Source organism: Tamandua tetradactyla, chromosome 15 (assembly GCF_023851605.1).
Source record: "Tamandua tetradactyla isolate mTamTet1 chromosome 15, mTamTet1.pri, whole genome shotgun sequence".
In the NCBI taxonomy this organism is placed as follows: Eukaryota; Metazoa; Chordata; class Mammalia; order Pilosa; family Myrmecophagidae; genus Tamandua; species Tamandua tetradactyla.
Window position 1 is genome coordinate 36,376,505 of NC_135341.1, and position 16,227 is coordinate 36,392,731.

A 16,227-nucleotide genomic window follows, 5' to 3' on the forward strand; every position below is an offset into this window, starting at 1 on the left:
CATTTCTCTAATGGCTAAGAATATTGAGCATCTTTTCATATATGCTTATTGGCCATTTGAATACCTTCTTTGGAGAAATGTCTATTCAAGTCCTTGGTTCGTTTTTTTAATTGGGTTGTTTGTCTTTTTATTGTTGAATTGTAGGAGTTCTTTATATATTCTGCATAGCAAACCCTTGCCAGATATTTTCTCCCATTCTGTAGGTTGTTCTTTTACTTTCTTGTTAATGTCCTTTGATGTACAAAAGTTTTTAATTTTGATGAAGTCAATTTTATTTATTTTTCTTTTGTTACTTGAGCTTTGTGTGTAAAATCTAAAAATTCATTGTCTGCCACTAGATCCTGAAAATATTTCCCTATGTTTTCTTGTAAGTTTTACCTTGTTAACTCTTATATTAGGTTGTTGATCCATTTTGAGTTAATTTTTTGCGTATGGTGAGAGGAAGGGGTTCCTCATACATTCTTTTGCAGGTAGATTTCCAGTTGTCCCAGCACCATTTGTTGAAGAGTCTGTTCTTTCCCCATTGAATGGACTTGGCACTTTGTTGAAAATCACCTGATCATGGATATGTGGATTTATCTCTCGACTCTCAGTTGTATTTCATTGGTCTGTGTGTCTACCCTTATGTTAGTACCCATACTGTAGAATTGTAGTAAGCTTTGAAATCAGGAAGTGTGAGTTCTTCAACTCTGTTCTTCTTTTTCAAGATTGTTTTGATTGTTCAGGGCCCCTTTCAATTCCATGTGAATTTGAGGATCAACTTTTCCATTTTAGCAAAAAAGGCTCTTGGGTTTATGATATGTTATTGCATTAAATATATAGCACACTTTAGTAATTTTGTCATGTGTGCTGGTTTGAAAGGATGTATGTACCCTAGAAAAGCCATGTTTTAATCCTAATTCCATTTTTTAAAGGCAGCCTTTTCTTCTAATCCGTATTCAATACTGTATGCTTGAAACTTTGATTAGATCATCTCCCTGGAGATGTGGCTCTAATCAAGAGTGGTTGTTAAGCTGAATTCCATTCCAGGTGGGTCTTAATTAGTTTACTGAAATCCTTTAAGAGAAGAAACATTTTGGAGAAAGGGGGAGATTCTGAGAGAGCAGAGAATGACATAGCCATGAGAAACAGAGAGTCTACCAGCCAGTGACCTTTGGAAATGAAGAAGAAAAATGCCTCGCGGGGAGCTTCATTAAAGGAAGCCAGCAGAGAAAGCTAGCAGATGACGCCTTGTTCGCCACGCGCCTTTCCATGAGGAGAAGCCCTATGTTTTCCCACTTTTCATTTTTCAAATATTCTTAGCACAGTTAAGAGACATTTCAGAAGGATCTTTCCTAAAAATATATTTGGAGAAGTCCAGTTTTTATTTTTTTTATTTTTTTTTTTATGTTTAACCTGTAGAATTTTATTTGAAAGGATTTGGTGGGGGGGGAAGCTGATGAGTTGTAGGTGGCATTTCTCTCATTTTTTTCCTATTACATCATTGTAACAGTACAGAGATTGTTCAGTTTTTCATGCTTGCTTTTTGAAACTTGTGCATCATTTTGAAAAACAAACTGAGGCTTAATAAAAGGGTTACAGATAATTATATTTTAAAAATAAGATTTAAAAATTTTTTATCTGCAATTATAAAATTATCTGTGTTTAAGATTTTGGCAGAATATAATATATATATATTTTTTAATTAAAAATTTTTTTAAAACATAAACGCGAACATTCTTACCATATGGTCATTCCATTCTTGGTATATAAACAAAAACTCACATTATCATCACACAGCTGCACACTTACCACCATGATCACCTCCCAGAACATCTGCATCAATCCAGAAAAAGAAAGAAAAGAAAAAAACTTGTACATACCATACCCCCACCCACTCCCCCACCGACCACCAGCACCTCAATCTACTAAATCCACTTCAGCATTTGTTCCCCCTATTATCTGTCCACTTCTAATCCATATGTTTTACTCCTCTGTTGATAAGGTAGATAAAAGGAGCATCAGACACAAGGTTTTTACAATCACATAGTCACATCGTGAAAGCTATGTCGTTATACAATCACCTCTAAGAAACATGGCCACTGGAACACAGCTCCACATTTTCAGGCAGTTCCCTCCAGCCTCTCCATTACACCTTAACTAAACAGGTGGTATCTGTATAATGCGTGAGAATAACCTCCAGGATAACCTCTCGACTCTGAAATCTCTCAGCCATTGACACTTTATTTTGTCTCATTTCTCTCTTCCCCTTTTGGTTGAGAAAGTTTTCTCAATCCCTTGGTGCTGAGTCCCAGCTCATTCTAGGATTTCTGTCCCACATTGCCAAGAAGGTCCACACCCCTGGGAGTCATGTCCCACATAGAGAGGGGGAGGGCAATGAGTTTGCCTGTTCTGTTGGCTGAGAGAGAGAGAGGCCACATCTGAGCAACAGAAGAGGTTCTCTGGGGGTGACTCTTAGGCCTAATTTTAACCTGTCCTTTGCGGGTTAAGTTTCATATGAATAAATCTCAAGATTGAGGGCTTAGCCTATTGCTTTGGTTGTCCCCACTGCTTGTGAGAATATCAGAAATTCTTTACATGGGGAAGTTGAATTTTCCCCCTTTCACGCCATTCCCCCAAGGAGAGTTTGAAGTCTAGGTTTTTAATCTTTAGAAATCCAGTAAAAACAGGAAAGAGGTTTCCTGGACCTTCAGATCCTCTCCTTGTCCTCAATTGATTCTTTTCTGGCTGTTCCTTGATGGGCTGGCACATCTCAGGCACCCTGCCAAGTTTCCTTTTCTTCTTGCTTCCTTGTTTGCTCTCAGCCAGGTGGCCCCAGCATTCCACTGTGTTCTTAGCTCCTGGGATGGGACCCAGGAGTCTTAATGCTTCATCTCTGAGGATAGCAGTTTAATGAGGACATTAACGCCCCACCCCCACCCCTCCCCCCTTATTTCAAACCTCCTAGATTGTTCCAGACCTCTGAGTACATTTCTATATTCGTTTTTAGATGAGAACTACAGCAGTCCGAGGTAGATTGAAAGGGTAGGCTTGGTTTAGCAACCTACTACCTAAGCATTTCCTTATATTTCCCTCCTGTCGAAGAAGAGTTTTGGGAGCATCTTCTTGAAATAATATATAAAGCAAGGGAAAATCAGTTCTCGCTCATCCTCATGAAGTACAGCTAATCTGCATCAATGCCTACAGTCTCATATATAAAGGTAAGAATGGACTTGAAATTATAACAGCCTTCTGTTCCTTTTATATTATACTTTAGAGAACAAACATGCATTCATGTTAGTTTTCTGCTGCATATCTTTGTTCATGAATTTGAAAGTGTTTCGGTATTCTTTTCCTGTCAGAGTCTGTATCAGCTTATTTATTTCTAAAATTGGTTAGAAATTAGTTTTTATAAAGCCCAGAGCTGTGCAACTCAAGTTGTTTTTTTTCCAAAGAGAGAAAAGGTTTATTATTAGGCGTGCATTAGGAGATCAGATGTCCTCTCTGCCCAGAAATCTGTCTCCCTAACTGCAGGAATTCTGATAGTTTTATAGCATCAAAAGATGGGCAAGTTTTGGGATAATGAGCATGATGGCTCCAGATGATGTAATTAGAGGTGGTTTTATTATTGATCATACGCAGACTGATTACATACTTAGTCACAGAATGTATGTAAGAAAATGGTGGCCTTAATATGATGATGGATGTGGTTTTTCGTATTTTAATGAGGTATAGATCACTTATGGGTTAAAATCTAAGCAACTGTGCATGTTGGGCGAACCCATTTTGGTTAGATCCAGTCTTGATTATCAGCATAACTTCGAACTTGGGGTGGGTTAATTCTGTACTGACCAAGGACCATTTGTTAATAAACATTGGGGGCTGTCTTTAGAGGTCACAAGCCTCTAAATTAAAAAATAAAAATGGATAAATGGGTGCAAGTGAAGGTTAGTCACAAGGGTTTTACAATCACAAAGGCACAAGATAAAGGCTATACAATCGTTATCAGAGATCAAGGCTGCTGGATTACAATTCACACATTTCAGATATTTTTCTCTGTCAACTCTAATATACCAATAGCCAAAAAGAATGTCTATACAATAATCCAGTAGTCAAAATCATCCCTTAAATCCTAATTTCACAGTTAAAACTCCTCCCTCTCATTTGATAATTATTTCTCAACCCTCTCATTTGATAATTATTTCTCAAATCTAATAACTGGTTTTGCTGGGTGACAACCCTTCTTCTACAAGACTGAAAAGGAGTGTTGTATTAAGGGGCAAACAGATGAAACTGGCTGCTATCCTCTGAGAGACTGGAATTTCTGGGTTTTAGTGCTTATCTGATATTGGAACAATCTGGAGTTTTAAGTCTCTGAAAAACAAACTTAGTAAGTAAAATTTTATAGAGTTCAGGATATTTTTCAGGGTTTCCAGGAATACTGTTGGTTGGGGTTTGCTATATACTGTGGCAGTTTGCAAGATCTGACTGAAACTTGTGTAAGAGTAACCTTCAGAATGACCTCTCTACTTGATTTGAAATCTTTCAGCCATTGAAACTCTCTTTCTTTAACCCCCTTTTGGTCAAATAATCCCATGATCCCAGGGCCAGGTTCATCCCTGGGAGTCATATCTCATGATGCTAGTGCCAGGCTTACACCCCTGTAAATCATGTCCCACATAGCGGGGAAGGTCACAGCTTGGCTTAGAGAGAGACCATATCTGAGTAACAGCAGAGGTTCTCTGAAGATGACACTTAGGCATTAATTATAAGTAGGTTCAGTTTGCAATTACAGAAATAAGTTTCATAAGAGCAAGCCCCAAGATTGAGGCCTTGGCCTATTAAATTGGGAGCTCCTATTGCTTAAGAAAATATCAGGAATTCTCTCAGTAGGGAAGTTTATTAGTTCCACTTTTTCTCTAGTCCCTCAAGGGACTTTGCAAATACTTTCTTATTTTCTGCCTGAAATACTTTGAAATGTATCAGGGTATAACTTGTACAGAATATTAAGATCTTATTCCTTATTCTAGGTTATATTAAATAAAGCTGAATTAGGTTGTTTAAATAAAGTGACCAGACAGGTTAAATTAGATAGTGTGCTGTAGAAAATTTACATTTTGGACAAAATAAACTTTTTTTTTCTCTTGGTCTCACACAGAAATTAAAGTTTTAAAATACAGACAATACTATTTTTTTTTTACCTTGTATTTTGATTTACCTTATTTTTAACCAGATCAGTTTCAGTCACATTTCTAGTCAGAGTCTAATTTTTTTTTCCAGGTTTTGAAAGTAGGGTAATGCTGACTTTCAGAGCAGGAGACCTGAGTCTCAGGTGTCACACAGATACTTAAAGTTCCAAGAAACTACCAGGTTACACAAAAGGCAAAACATCTCAGAAGTTAAAGATTACAGTTAAAGCTTACAATTTAAGCTGTAATTTTTCTAAGCATTTTTAAATGAAGCTACTTTCAGAAACAAAAACATTAAAGTTGTTTTCTACTGACAAACCATAGCAGAGGTTTTGTTCTGTTTCACCTTTACACATTTCTACAGTTATGTTAATTAACAGATAAAATATACATTATGTATTTGTCCTGCCTCTTTTTAAAAAATTTTTATTAATAAGACCAATCAACATACAATATGAACATTCTTTTTTTCATTACATAGTTCTATATTCATCATGATTATTTCTTAGAACATTTGCATCAATTCAGAAAAATAAATAAAAAGAAAAAAAATATTCGTACATTCCATACCCCTACCCTTCTCTTTCATTGATACTAGCATTTCAATCTACTAAATTTATTTTAACATTTGTTCCCCCTATTATTTATTTATTTTTAATCCATATATTTTATGTATCTGTCCATAAGGTAGATAAAAGAAGCATCAGACACAAGGTTTCTACAATCACATAGTCACATTGCGAAAGCTATATCATTACACAATCATCTTCAAGAAACATGGCTACTGGAACACAGCTCTATATTTTCAGGCAGTTCCTTCCAGCCTCTCTGTTACGCCTTAACTAAAAAGGTGATACCTGTTTAATACGTAAGAATAACCTCCAGGATAACCTCTCGACTCTGGAATCTCTCAGCCATTGACACTTTAATTTTTCTCATTTCTCTCTTCCCCTTTCGGTTGAGAAAGTTTTCTCATTCCCTTGGTGCTGAGTCCCAGCTCATTCTAGGATTTCTGTCCCACGTTGCCAGGAAGGTCCACATCCCTGGGAGTCATGTCCCACGTAGAGAGGGGGAGGGCAATGAGTTTGCTTGTTGTGTTGGCTGAGAGAGAGATGTCCTGCCTCTCTTTTAAAGACTCTTCTTGTTGCAGATGAAACTCTGATTTACAGTTAATCATATGTACTTTTAAAGAAGCATTAAAACAAACCAGTGGAACTGAAAAGTGAATTTGGCTGTTTGTAAGATCTATAGCCTTTTTCTAAGAATAACTAAAGCCACGACTAACAACATTATACCATTGTTTAACATTATCCCGATTAGTATCAGGATATAACATGGACAATGAGAACAACATTGATAAGTCTTTAGACATTTTATATAATGTCTAAATATATGAATAACATTTTACTCATGCAAATTTTGCTAACAACAGGATAGAATATCCGTTTTAACCATTGTGATACCCGTAATAGTTCCCAAACACCTCCTGTGCAATATGTTAAATTATTTTAGCACCTTACTTTTACAAGGTGGAAGAACAAATTTTGTAAACTTTTCCCTTAACAGTGAGAAGACTTGTCTTCTGAAATATAGGATGATAGGTAATTTGCCAAACCCCAACCAAAACCATTCCAACCAATCTTAAAGAAAACCTAGGACAATATGTAAGATTCTACAAGGGTTTCATGTACTAGGGTAACTTTCCAGAAACCTACAGACTCCGGATGGATCCCTGGACCAAGTAATTCCTGAAACCTAGAGGGGCTAACCTCTCCAGAACATCAACTAGTTTGGTCTCCCTTCCCCATATTATTGACAGATCCTTAAAACATGAAAAAGTTAGATTGGGAAACGTCCAAATACCCCTAAAGGATGGAAGAAAGAAGGTAGGATTTAACAAATGAGTAGGACTGCTGAATCACTATATTGATATTTCTTTTAGTTTCCAGTATCTTAGAGCAACTAGAAGTAAAAACCTTAAAGTGTGGAGTTATAACCCCTACAATTCTGAAATCTGAAATCTGTTCTACAATTAATTGTTGCAGTGTGCTTTGAAATTTATTGCTTTTTTGTATATGTGCTATTTTTCACAAAAAAGAAAAAAAGTCAATTTTGATGATAAAATGTATGTATATTTTATATATATATATTCCTTCTAGCCTCCAATGTTTTGGAGCAGTTAGAAGGAAAAATTTGAGTTGATGGTATGGGTGGTCCATGACAAACTCTGGAATCTGTCCTTTAACTACTTGTTGAAGAGTGCTTCCAAAACTATTCCTTTTTTCTCTCTTTGCTTTGTATACGTGTGATATTATACAATTAAAGAAGTTAAAAAAAAATACTTACTAGCAGATATGTGGTGAACCATCTTTTTCTCATCTTAGTCCCAATCTGCCTAGACCCCACATATTCTTCTCTAGTTTCTTTATGAAAATAAAGACCAGTACAATGAAATAAAGGATGATAGAGCTAACATAAACATTAACAAAGATATTATTCTGATGTAAAAATCTTTGTTTTCTAGACAGAGTTCTTGGCTGATTGTGCTGGTTTGAAGGGAAGTATGCCCCCTAAGAAAAGCCATGTTTTAATATGGATCCCATTTCTTAAAGGTAGAATAGTCTCTATTCAATGCTGTGTATTTGGGACTGTGATGGGATCATCTCCCTGGTTGATGAGATTTAGTTAAGAACGGTTGTTAAACTGATTTAGGGGATGACATGTCTCCACCCATCTGAGTGGGTCTTGATTAGTTTCTGAAGTCCTATAAAAGAGGAAACATTTTGGAGAATGAGAGACTCAGAGAGGGCAGAGAATGCTGCAACACTACAAAGCAGAGAGTCCACCAGCCAGCGACCTTTGGAGATGAAGAAGGGAAATGCCTCCTGGGGAGCTTCATGAAACCAGAAGCCAGGAGAGTAAGCTAGCAGATGATGCCGTGTCTGCCATGTGCCCTTCCAGCCGAGAGAGAAGCCCTGACTGCGTTCGCCATGTGCCTTTCCAGATGAGAGAGAAACCCTGAACTTCATCGGCCTTCTTGAACCAAGGTATCTTTCCCCAGATGCCTTTGATTGGACATTTCTATAGACTTGTTTTAATTGGGACATTTTCTCGGCCTTAGATCTGTAAACTAGCAACTCATTAAATTTCCCCTTTTAAAAGCCATTCCGTTTCTGGTATATTGCATTCCGGCAGCTAGCAAACTAGAACACTGATTAATACAATTTTTTAAAAAAATTTTATGTTAAGAGCAGACTAACAATCCACATTATTTTTAATTTTATTCATTTATTGATTGATTGATTGATGTGGGCTGGCTCCGGGAATCGAACCTGAATCCTTGGCTCGGTAGGCAAGAACTCTGCCCCAGAGCCCCCATTGCCCGCCCCAATCCACGTTATTTTAACAGGAAGAAGAATAAACTTCAGTTTCGTATGAATAACCGGTTTGACATAGAAGCTGTCTTATTTGATGTATATGATAAACAGACTCATTAAATTTTGGTCAGTATTGAATATGACAGACAGAATTCATGTTTATAAACTTTTATTTTATTATTATTTTTTTACAACTTTGTCTATTCATTCAGGGTTTATGGTCAGTAATGATTATAACAAACAAAATTCATTTCCTCAATTTTTTTTTACCACTTTATAGTTTTTATTTATCCAGACTGTACATAACAAATAAATTAGATGACAGATTTACAAAACTTTTGAACATGCATAATTGCTCCCAATAAAAGTATTCATGAAGGGGAGAAAAGACAGAGATACTACAAAATAATGGAAGAAGGAAGAAATTTATACTTAGGTTTGGAACACAGCTAGACATTTATATGCTTTATACTAAAACACACAACTGATTACTTTACAGTATGCTTAAAATCTCTCAGCCCCATTCAGTACTTCCTTCAAATGTCAGAGAATCTCCAAGTTTGAAATATAATCAGACTGTTAATATTTAAAGGATTTATATCCAGAAAAAACTCAAAATTTCTCAACATCATTGTTAGGTGCTAAATGAAGGAATATGTTAATTTACAGAATTTTGTTATGGCTTTTTAAAAACCAGTTCAGGGAGTTCAAGGGTAGTTCAGTGGTAGAATTCACACCTGCCATGCGGGAGTCCCTGGTTTGATTCCCGGCCCGAGCACTCTCCCCCTTCCCCCCCCCAAAAAAAGTCAACAAATGGTGCTGTAATAACAGATAGTCACATGGAAAAAGAATGAATTGTGACCCCCACCATACAGCATACAAACAAACAAAAAACTAGTTCAGAACTTTATTTATTCAACTACTGCTTTAAAGATCTTACAAGTGTCATCTTGTCTATGAGGTATTCTTAGGTCATTTTTAAAAATGTATCTGATTTTAAAATTTTGCCAGCATTTTTATTCCTTTATTATTACTGTCTTACACTCTGCGCTGGTACACGTATATTCTAACTAGAATATAAACTCTTTGAAGCTAAGAATTAGGTTTTGCTTATTCATGACAACATTTACTAACAAAATATATACTGATTAACGTTAACAAAGTCACTACAAATTCAAATTCTTTCACATACTGAGGTAACAATGTCAAAGTAACTAAAAAGACAGATTCTTTGAAATTCAGGTAATCAAGATAATTTAAAAATCCATTTATATTTTTTACTAAACTGATTTCTTAAGTAGTATATATTTGAGGCATCAGCGTATTCTTATTTTATTATATTTAATAAATATACATTTATTTATTGCTCAGGTATATTGCCCAGGTATATTGCTTGGTTCATGTAACCTAATCTGTCTAGTTAGGTTACTTTTAAGAGGAATTTTGAGAATGTACTTATAATATTAGCTTATTTTATCAGTAAGCATGTATAAATTTAGGGAGAACATACCGAAGCGGAATAAAATTGCTTTTGTTCAATTCAGAAATCTATTACAAAATTCCTTTTATTGGAGGTTGAAAAGATTTCTTTGCTTTCATAATATCTTAAAATTATAAACAAATTTAAAAGTATATTGACTATAAAGTTCTGGAAATATACTGCAATTAAAAAAATTTGTTCAAAGCCTAAATCCAGGAAAACTTTTCCATACCTTTCAAAGACTTTTCGTTTTACTTACTGAAATTTGGTAATTAGATTTTATTGTTACTCCTATCCCGAGGCTATTCAAATTTTAATAATCTCATTGCTGTGGTTACCACTGCAAAGGTAATAATGAAAAAATATATTAACAAATATGGCTTATTCTGTAGCATTTTCTATGTTCACCATTTCTAATCTCCAGGTCCAATAAAAAGAAATTTAAACCACATCTTTTCTTGTGGCTGTCTTAGGTGCTTAGGCCCTAGAGTTGGACAGAAAGAATGAAGCCTGATTTGTTGAACGTTTTAGGTGAGGGCCTGGGATTTTGAGAGTTTCTATGTCCTTTTTAAAAAAATATTTGTTATTGACAAATCTTCATATACATATAGTCCATACATTGTGTACAATAAGCGGCTTCACAATACCATCACATAGTTGTGTATTCATCCCTATGATCATTTTAAGAACAATGCATCACTCCAGAAAAAGAAATAAAAAGGAAAAACTCATACATTCCATACCCCTTACCCCTCCCTCTCACTGACCACTAATATTTCCATCTACCCAATGTATTTTACCCCTTTTCCCCCCATCACTTACTTATTTTTTATCCATGTTTTTCTACTCATCTTTCCATATCCTTGATAAAAGGAGAGTCAAACACAAGGTTTTCACAATCACAGTCACATTGTAAAAACTATATAGTTTTTACAGTCTTCTTCAAGAATCAGGGCTACTGGAACACAGTTCAATAATTTCAGATACTTTCCTCTAGGCACTCCAATACACCATTAACTAAAAAGGAATATCTATGTAATGTGTAAGAATAACCTCCAGGATAGTCTCATGACTCTGTCTGAAATCTCTCAACCACTGAAACCTTGTTTTATCTCATGTGCTGGTTTGAAAGGATGTATGTACCCTTGAAAAGCCATGTTTTTTGTTTTTTTTTCCAGTGATTTTTTAAAGTTTTTTTAATTTATTTTTTTTATTAATTAAAAAAAATTAACAACAAACAAACATAACAATAAGATATCATTCCATTCTACATATACAATCAGTAATTCTTAATATCATCACATAGTTGCATATTCATCATTTCTTAGAACATTTCCATCGATTTAGAAAAAGAAATAAAAAGACAACAGAAAAAGAAATAAAATGATAATAGAGAAAAAAAAGACTATACATACCATACCCCTTACCCCTCGCTTTCATTTACCACTAGCGTTTCAGACTAAATTTATTTTAGCGTTTGTTCCCTCTATTATTTATTTTTATTCCATATGTTCTACTCTTTTATTGATATGGTAGATAAAAGGAGCATCAGACACAAGGTTTTCACATTCACAGACTCACATTGTGAAAGCTCTATCATTGTTCAATCATCATCAAGAAACATGTCTACTGGAACGCAGTTCTATATTTTCAGGCAGTTCCCTCCAGCCTCTCCACTACATCTTGAACAACATGGTGATATCTACTTAATGCGTAAGAATAACCTCCAGGATAAGCTCTCAACTCTGTTTGGAATGTCTCAGCCATTGACACTTAGTCTCATTTCACTCTTCCCCCTTTGGTCGAGAAGTTTCTCTCAATCCCTTGATGTTAAGTCTCAGTTCATTCTAGGGTTTTTCTCAGTCCGTTGATGCTGAGTCTCAGCTCATTCCAGGATCTCTGTCCCACGTTGCCAGGAAGGTCCACACCCCTGGGAGTCATGTCCCACGCAGAGAGGGGGAGGGTGGTGAGACTGCTCGTCATGTTGGCTGGAGGGAGCGGCCACATCTGAGCAACAAAAGAGGCTCTCTTGGGGGTGACTCTTAGGCCTAAATTTTAAGTAGACTTGACCTATCCTTTGTGGGGTTAAGTTTCATATGAACAAACCCCAAGACTGGGAGCTCAGCCTATAGCTTTGGTTGTCCACACTGGAAAAGCCATGTTTTAATCAAAATCCCATTTCATAAAGGCAGAATAATCCCTATTCAATACTGTATGTAATTAGATCATCTCCTTGGAGATGTAACCCAATCAAGAGTGGTTGTTAAGCTGGATAAGGGGAGATGTGTCTCCACCCATTTGGGTAGATCTTGATTAGTTTACTGGAGTCCTATAAAAGAGGAAACATTTTGGAGAGATTCTGAGAGAGCAGAACGACATAGCCATGAGAAGCAGAGAGCCCACCAGCCAGCGACCTTTGGCGATGAAGAAGGAAAACACCTCCCGGGGAGCTTCATGAAACAGGAAACCAGGAGAGGAAGCTACCAGATGACTCCATGTTCGCCATGTGCCTTTCCAGATGAGAGAGAAACTCTAACTGTGTTCGCCATGTGCCTTCTCACTTGAGAGAGAGACCCTGAACTTCACTGACTTTCTTGATCCAAGGTATCTTTCCCTGGATGCCTTTGATTAGACATTTCTATAGACTTGTTTTAATTGGGACTTTTTTTTTTGGCCTTAGATCTGTAAACCAGCAACTCATTAAATTCCTCTTTTTGAAAGCCATTCCATTTCTGGTATGTTGCGTTCTGGCAGCTAGCAAACTAGAACATATCATTTCTCTCTTCCCTTTTTGGACAAGAAGGCTTTCTCAGTCCCTTGATGCCAGGTCCTGGATCATCCCAGAAGTTCTGTCTCCACATTGCCAGAAAGATTTACACTCCAGGGAGTCATGTTCCACATAGTGGGGGAGGGCAGTGAATTCACCTGCCAAGTTGGCTTAGAAAGAGAGGCCACATCTCAGTAACAAAAGAGGTTATCTTGCCTATGTTCTTCTTTTAAATATTTCTAATTATTAAATCTGTTGCACTAAAAGCTGTTACCGGGACAATTGGAAAAAATCTTTGCTTTTCCTAGAGGCAACTCTCTGGCAAACTTTCGTGGCTTTAGGGAAATTCTAAGTTAGGTTTCTTTCTAATGTCCAGCTTTGTTTACAGTAATTACAAAGCTAAGACTTTTGAATCTTGCAACTCAGAAAGTTTTATATATTTTTTTACTTCAGAAATACTAATTTATATCTTTATATAAAGCCACATATTTTTTATTAAGCAGTTCTAGTAGAGCTTTTTAAAGAATTTTGTTACTATCATATGGAGGTATGAGAATATACATTGAACAGGCAGCCAGACACAAACGAAGAGTGAGCTACACAAGAAACAGAAACACAAAAACATTTTTGAGAGGGACAAATAAAAGATTGAATATATATTATCCCATTTTTGACTTTTTGTAGAACAATTTTAACTGTAATATCTTTAACTATAATGGTCATATTTTAAATTTTAAATCATATTGAGGCCAGATCATGTTACAGAAATAAACCTTTAACTCATAGATTCATAATTAAAATCTTTCCAATATTCAGTACAGCCCAGAGGTTCCCTTTTTAAAGAATTTCCTTAATCAGTAATCAGTTAGGAACACTTGACTAATACAAATGTAGTAAGACGCTAAGTAACAAATTTAACACACGCTTAACACTTCTTATATTTAAGTAACACACCAATTAATAAGTTGACCAAATGTACCAGCTAACAATTAAATAGGCATTAAATGCTTAACATACTGACTAATAATTAAACAAGCACTAAATTCTTACTGTACCTAGATAACACACGGGCTTGCAGTTAAACAGTCTTACTTAATTGCATTAAACACCAATTACATTTTTTCCAGGACTATACTGAACAGACAAACACGTATTAGGGCCTCAAACCAGCATGGTACCGAGAAAACAGAAAGTATAAAGGTCAGAGCAAGAGGGGTTGTTCTGGAAGCCTGATGCAGGCCTAGGTCTAGGGCACTTGAACAGTCATACTTACTCCACAATGCACTTTTACTCCTCATTGACCCATTCTTCTAGTCAGATGTCTGGACTTGGAACTGGAAATGGTTTCTCTCTTTGAAGCTTTTTTTTAAATTGTGAAAAATAACATATATACAAAAAAGCAATGAATTTCAAAGCACACTATAACAATTAGTTGTAGAGCAAATTTCAGAGTTTGGTATGGGTTACAGTTCTACAATTTTAGATTTTTACTTCTACCTGCTCCAAGACACTAGAGAATAAAAGAAATAACTATAATAATTCAGCAATCATACTCATTTGTTAAATCCTATCGTCTCTATTATAACTCCACCTTCTTTGATCTTTCTTCCAATCTTAGGGTATTTGGGCTATCCCCATTCTAACTTTTTCATGTTGGAAAGGGCTTTGATATTATGGTATAGGGGATGGAACTGATTGATGCTCTGGTGAGGCTGGGCCTCAGAGTTTTAGGACTTATCTGGCCTAGGGACCCATCTGAAGGTTGTAGATTCCTCAAAAGTGATCACAGTGTGTGGAACCTTTGTTGAATCTCAGACAAAGCCTTAGGTGTTCTTTAGGGTTCGTGGAAATGGTTTGGTTGGGGTTTGGCAAACCATGGTAAATAGCAGTATCTAGCTGACATGTACATAAGAGTAACCTCCAGACGACTCGACTGTATTTGAACTCTTTAGCCACTGATATTTGTTATAATTCTTTTCCCCTTTTTATCAGGAAGCCTTGTTACTTCCATGATGCAGGGCCAGGCTAAACCCTGGGAGTCAGTCCCATGTTGCCAGGGAGACTTTCACCCCTGGATGTCATGTCCCACATAGCGGGGAGGGCATCATGTAGAAGGCCCAAAGTCCACAGTCCATCGATATTCTCAATTTTAGATAATTTCATTGTTCCCAAGAGGCAGAAAACCAATAAACACACCCCTGCCAAATAGGAAATCTAAACCTCCTCTTAACTCTTATCCCTCACCCCATTTTTTAAATTATTAATTAAAAAAATTTTTTTTTGAATACCAAAAAACACCAAACAAACGCAAACATTCGTAACTTTTGATCATTCTGTTCTACATATATAATCAGTAATTCACAATATCATCACGTAGTTGCATATTCATCATCATGATAATTTCTTGGAACATTTGGATCTATTCAGAAAAAGAAATAAAAAGAAAACAGAAAAAATTCATACGTACAATAGTCCCCACCCCTCCCCCTCACTGATCATCAGCATTTCACTCTAAATTTATTTTAACATTTGTTCCCCTCATCATTCATCTCTATTCCATATGTCATACTCATCTGTTGATAAAGTAGATAAAAGGAGCATCAGACACCAAGTTTTCACAATCACACAGTCACATTGTGAAAGTTATATTAGTATACAATCATCATCAAGAAACATGGCTACTGAAACACAGCTCTACATTTTCAGGCAGTTCCCTCCAGCCTCTCCACTACATCTTGACTAACAAGATGATATCTATTTACTCACCACATTATTTACCTCTACTGTTGCTGTGGTAGTGCTGATGGTTTACTTTTAAACATAGCTCATAGCACGCAATAGCAGTTTTCCCCTGTACCCTGGACTTAAACACTCTATACAAGAATCATATCATTGAAGTAGTTCTTAATGAGAACTCATTCATATTTCTAGTGTGAATCAATGGGACATGTAGGTCTATACAAACCCTTTCAATCTTGTTCATCTTCCTTTTTGTGCTCTTCTTCAGATTCCTCTTTTTGTTCTTCTATTGTCTTGATTTCCTTTATGTCATTTGCTATCCCACTTATTAAGTAGAGTTGTATGAACATCTTTGATTAGTTGCCTAATCAAAGTTAGTTGAAGAGTCTGTGTCTCTTCTAGTGTTTTAATTTGGTCATTAGGCAGGGCTTTATCTGTCTGCATTTTGATATGCTTAGTGATCTTCTGCTGTCTTCATGACATGTAAATATCTTGATTGATTTACTTTGGGAGTTGATATCTTTCAGTAGTATAAGACCTTGTATTTGCAGGATGGTTGTACAGCAGGGAGCAGGGCATGGGGTGGACCACTCAGTACAGTGATTTTGTTTCAGGGCAGGTGTAGGTGCAGATTGGGGATGTTACACTGATGCTTGGGAACATGGGTGTCCAGTGGCCAGGAAGTATGTAGCTGTG

General features: G+C 36.2%; 1 protein-coding gene across 17 annotated transcripts in view; it reads left to right on the plus strand.

Moving 5' to 3' along the window:
- Nucleotides 1-16,227, plus strand: part of IP6K1 (inositol hexakisphosphate kinase 1) — a 122,440-nt gene that overhangs the window by 46,268 nt on the left and 59,945 nt on the right. For 8 of the 17 annotated variants that reach the window (XM_077129282.1, XM_077129279.1, XM_077129278.1 and 5 more), the window contains one exon: nt 2,990-3,200. The exons of the other annotated variants lie outside the window; for them this stretch is intronic. The gene's annotated coding sequence lies outside the window, so the exon portion shown is untranslated. The remainder of the gene's footprint in view (nt 1-2,989; nt 3,201-16,227) is intronic. 17 annotated transcript variants of the gene reach the window in all.